The sequence below is a fragment of the Schistocerca americana genome, chromosome 1, assembly GCF_021461395.2.
Source record: "Schistocerca americana isolate TAMUIC-IGC-003095 chromosome 1, iqSchAmer2.1, whole genome shotgun sequence".
Lineage (NCBI taxonomy): Eukaryota > Metazoa > Arthropoda > Insecta > Orthoptera > Acrididae > Schistocerca > Schistocerca americana.
Genome location: NC_060119.1, coordinates 98844350 through 98850103, shown reverse-complemented (window position 1 = coordinate 98850103; position 5754 = coordinate 98844350). Strand labels below are relative to the sequence as shown.

The window sequence follows — 5754 nt, the reverse complement described above, 5'->3', positions numbered from 1 at the left end:
TTTAGTATATATATGAGCTACTTCTGATATTTTATAGGTGATGATTTATAATGTGCTGAGGTAATATTGCAAAAACAGGGAAGCAGTAATATCCTCAGCATCTTGTACACGTTATGTCGTTGTTTTAAGGTTTCTACATAAAATCAGACTTGGTTTATATTCATAAAAGGTTCTGTCGCATCGCACAATTTTGCAGCAAAACACAGGTAAAACGTCATTTGGCGAAATGCTATCGAGGATAGCCGGTGATGTACAATATTTTGATGCAGTCTAAATCTACAACCACATCTACATAGACACTCCGCAAGCCACAGTACGGTGCATGGCAGAGGGTACGCTCTACCACTACTTGTCATTTTCTTTGCTGTTCCACTCGCAAATAGAGCGAGGGAAAAACGACTGTCTATGCGCCTCCGTATGAGCTGTAATTCCTCGTATCTTACCTTCGTGGTCCTTAGGCGCAATGTATGTTGGCGGCAATAGAATCATTCGGCAGTCATCTCCAAGTGCCGGTACTCTAAATTGTCTCAACAGTTTTCTCGAAAAGAACGGCACCTTCTCTCCAGGGATTCCCGTTTTAATTCCCAAAGCATCTTCATAACACACGTTTTGTTCGAACCTACCGGTAAAAAATCGAGCAGTCCTCTTCTGGTACGAATCCCAAACACTCGGGCACTACTCAAGAACAGATCGCACCAGCGTCCTATATGCGGACTCCTTTACATGTGAAGCACTCTTTCCTAAACTTCTCCCAATAAACCGAAGTCCACCATTCGCCTTCCCTACCACACTTCTCACGTGCTCGTTCCACCTCATATCACTTTGCAACGTTAAGCACAGATATTTAAATGACGTGACAGTATCACACAGAACACTACTAATACTGTATCCGTACATTACAGGTTTGTTTTTCATACACATCGGCATTAACTCACATATTTCTGCATTTACAGCTAGAAACAACTAGAAATTTCGTCTAAGTCGCGTAATTCAGTCTGCAGCTCGTGGTCTTGCGGTAGCGTTCTCGCTTCCCGCGCACGGGGTCCCGGGTTCGATTCTGGGCGGGCTAAGGAATTTTGTCTTCCTCGTGATGGCTGGGTGTTGCGTGTTTTTCATCATCGTTTCATCATCATTGACTCGCAAGTCGCAGAAGTGGCGTCAACTAAAAGGGACTTGCAATACGGCGGCCGAACTTCCCCACATGGGGCCTTCCGGCCAGCAATGCCATACGATCATTTCATTCAGGAGGTGCTGTAGCCATTAACATGAAACTTTTACAGGACATTAAACTGTCTGTTCTGAATCTGCTGAATGACAATAATTGCATTTCAACCGCTGCTTTCAGAAGTACAATTTTTTAATTACACAGTTAATTTTTTTTTACGTTATCCCAAATAATTTTTTTACACGTAACATAATGTTCTTCTTTTAGTTAAGTAGACTCGGGATATGTATGTTATTACTCCCTGAAAACTTGAATAGTCTACTCCAAGTGGTTTCAGAGATTTAGGGAAAAATGCTACAGAAAATGTAAATTTTCAGGAACTGCTTCTGAAGTTTCAAAAGACTGTACCTCACTTAAAATATGCTTAATTTTTTATTTTTAGTCACTCAGAAGCACCCTGCATCAATACTGTACATCATCCTTTTGTTTTATTCTATGACTTGCGCTTTGTCCCGCGGTTTCGCAGGGTTGGCCATGGTTAATCGGTTTTGGCATGGGAATGTTAAGGGGGGGGGGGGGCGGATGCCCTTCCTGCCGCCACCCCATACCCCCTGGGACGGAATTAGTGTACCCCAGCTGACTAAATGTAGTGTAAATCGTGAAACAGCGTGAATGTGTTTCAAACGTCTGCGAGTCGTGTAACTGAGGCGGGACGTGGGGACCAGCCGTGTATTCACCTCGTAGGATGTGGAAAACCGCCTAAAAACCACATCCAGGCTGCCCGGCACACCGGCCGTCGTCGTTAATCCGCCGGGCGGATTCGATCCAGGGCCGGCGCGCCTTCCCGAGTCCAGGAAGCAGCGCGTTAGCGCTCTCGGCTACCCTGGCGGGTTATACTGTACGTCATCCTCTTGATCTTTTTCCGAGTTTTTTCTTCTTTTCTTATTTCTGGTGTCCTTACTGGCCGACTGTGCTGCGTACTCTGCTTTATCAGTGCGAACCTTGTCCATCCGTTCAAGTTCTCTGATGCAGTTTGCTCCAGGATTAATTCCCATATGCTGTAGCACTTTCACCGTACCAAAGATGGCATCATGCCATCATTAAAAGCAATAACAGCATCACTGACTCCCCACTTCAGTGTCTTCATTCCAACAAAAACATCTTTTGGTAGGCGAGTCCATATAAGATTATTGAACGACACATTGGGATTCTGAGTCTGACCATGCAGACACTTCTTCAGTAATCCAGGATTTGCCTGGTCTCTGTAAATAGATTTTATGATATCCATGACTGCTGCTGCGATGGGATGTGTATGGCTGTATGAACTGTTTGAGTACTGGGCATTGCTGTAATTGCACAGTGAATGAGGTCCAGGAGGGCAAAGGTGGTGTACTGGTTTTTCATCAGTTGACAGTCTGTGGAAGAAGGTAGCCCATACTGCCTGTTTCATTTTCAACAAATCCTCAGTATCATTTCCAATGGCCACCCCATAAAACTGCTGTAGTTCATCAATCATTTTGCCTGTCAGCCTGCCTCTTATGGTTTAACCACCATCGACATACAACGCGTGTTTATACTATGAAACGATACGATACTGTTTTTGACAGTGCTACCAATACGAACACGTAATTTAACCTTCATAACACAGCAATCCGCAGCCTTCTATATAAAAAAAAAAAACCGATTTTATTAGATCTTGAAGTAACGCACGTAAAAATTTTAACATTTTCAACCGGTGTAGATAACATTTTTTAAAAAATAAAGTAAAATATATGTATATATCATTTTATTCGGAAAGTTGTAAATTTTATAATGAGATAAAAATCTCAAAATGTGAAAAAATATATTTTTCCCATTCTAATTCCCCTTAATCTGCTATTTGAGGCCACAGAACTGACGGGCAAGGTGGAATCTTTGAATGGTAGTTATTGACGCTCGTTAGACTTGCTTGGTGAGATCAGTAGTACACAGACGGCACGAATATTTCGTGCTCTCGTCTGTGAATCTTATATTATCATTTTAGGGTTGAGTTAATATGATTTTATATTTTACTGATGGCTAACTTACGTTGGTAAAGGTTTTTCCGTTTCATGCCACACTCATTCTTGTTTAGCTGGTTTGAACTCAGTTCTTTTAAATTATCAGTGTTTGTGACGCCTTTGTGTAATTTAATTTTGTACTCTGGATTAATTTAATTTAACTGCTTTTTAGTGGCCGGCCGCGGTGGCCGTGCGGTTCTAGGCGCTCCAGTCCGGAGCCGCGCTGCTGCTACGGTCACAGGTTCGAAACCTGCCTCGGGCATGGGTGTGTGTGATGTCCTTAGGTTAGTTATGTTTAAGTAGTTCTAAGTTCTAGGAGACTGATGACCACAGCAGTTGAGTCCCATAGTGCTCAGAGCCATTTGAATCATTTTTTTTTTTTTTTGCTTTTTAGTTTACTTCATGCCTTTTGGACGTTACTGTTGTTTAAATTTTACTCATGTTAATCACGTATTGGCCCAATAGGCCCACGCGAGATACTAACAATCAACGTCGCTTTTGATGGTTGTTCTTCCTTTGTGTCCATATTTGTTTCATCCTTTCTGAATGAAGTCTCTTTCTTTCATCAGACAACGTTGTTCCAGTCTGTTTCCTAATTACTCTCTGACCAACTTTCCACGCAAATATCTTTTGTCTGACTGAGTTATGCAGGCTACTTTCAGATCATCCCTAATCGCAGAGATCCATTTAATTCGCAACGATTTGGCCTTACTTCCGTTTTCGTAGCATTCTACTATTTGTTTTGTCAATCTAGTGGGTGCCATTCTTTTAATGTGCCCATAAATTTTAAGTCTTCGTTTTCTGATGTCGCCATGTACTTCTGTGCTTTCTTCTATTTCCTTATTACTTCTCTGTCTATAAGTTTTTCCATCAGTCACTTTGGGGCCTAATATTTTCCTAATAGTCTTTCTTCCTTTCTATTGAATTTATTCAATTATGTCTCTTTCTATGTAAAACTATAGTTTCTGCTCAATAAAGACATTAAGGTTTGATTGCAGTGCTGTGATGCCCAAGTTTACTGAATTTAGAAAGTGATTTTTTGTTATAAACGTTTTGTCTCGATCTGAATGCAATTGCCAGTTTTTGACAGCAACCTTCTTTTGCAGCTTTTTCCAGACAATTTCCTTGTATGGTTTCCCCCAAGTATTTAAACTGAGAAACCCTTTTTATTTTTCCATATGTCGTGTTCAAAAACTTTGATGCTTGTTTTTTATATAACATATATTTCGTTTTTTCCAACGATATTTGTAATCCTACTTTTTCCGCAACTTCTTTAACAATTTCAATTTGTTTTTGAGCTGTGGTAATATCCTTAGTTATAATTACCTGATCATCTGCAAAAGCAGGACAACCTACTCTAATATTACTTCCACTCGTCGTAACATGATTGATATATAATTTTTTTTTTTCATTTACCTCGGGTCTGTATGTTGGAATTGCCCATTGGTTGCTGATTTGCTGGCCTTACAGGTTGCACTTCATCTACTGATTACTGACCCCTTTTTTTTTTTTTTTTTTTTTTTTTTTTTTTTTTTTTTTTTTTTTTTTTTTTTTTTTTTTTTTGGAATTGGCAACGACCTTGCCACAGTGGATACACCGGTTCCCGTCAGATCACCGAAGTTAACAGCTGCAGGGCGTGGCTGGCACTTGGATGGGTGACCATCCGGGCGGAAATGCGCTGTTGCCATTTTTCTGGTGCACTCAGTTCTGTGATGCCAACTGAGGAGCTATTCGACCGAAAAGTGGCGGCTTCGGTCAAAGAAAACCATTATAACGACCGGAAGAGCGGCGTGATGACCACACGCCCTCCTATTTACATCCTCGGCTGAGGATGACACGGCTGTCGGACGGTCCCAATGGGCCACCTGTGGCCTGATTACGGAGTGCTTGCTTTTATTTGGAACAGGTGTTTACCAAAAACTTATTGGTTGTCGTGTTCAAAAACTTTGATGCTTGTTTAATATATATCATATATTCCGTTTTTTTGAATGATATTTGTAATCCGACTTTTTCCGCAACTTCTTTAACAATTTCAATTTGTTTTTGAGCTGTGGTAATATCCATAGTTAAAATTGCCTGATCATCTGCAAAAGCGAGACAATCTACTCTAATATTACTTCTACTCGTCCTAACATGATTGATATATAGTTTTTTTTCATTTACCTCAGGTCTATATGATGTAATTGCCCATTGGTTGCTGATTTGCTGGACTTACCGGTTGCAGTTGATGTGCTGATTACTGACTTTTTAAATTTGAAACAGGCAACGGCTTGCCACAGTGGATACACCGGTTCCCGTCAGATCACCAAAGTTAAGCGCTGTCGGTCGTGGCCGGCACTTGCATAGGTCACCATCAGGGCGGCCATGCGCTGTTGGCATTTTTCGGGGTGCACTCAGCCTCGTGATGCCAATTGAGAAGCTACTCGACCGAATAGTGGCGGATCCGGTCAAAGGAAATCAATCATAACAACCGGGAGAGCGGTGTGCTGACGACATGCCCCTCCTATCCGCATCCTCATCTGAGGATGACACGCCGGTGGCCTGATGACG

At 41.5% G+C, this 5754-nt stretch overlaps 1 pseudogene; it reads left to right on the top strand.

Moving 5' to 3' along the window:
- The first annotated feature begins 4773 nt into the window (after positions 1–4773).
- LOC124556983 lies at positions 4774–4891 on the top strand (annotated as a pseudogene).
- The last annotated feature ends 863 nt before the right edge of the window (positions 4892–5754 follow it).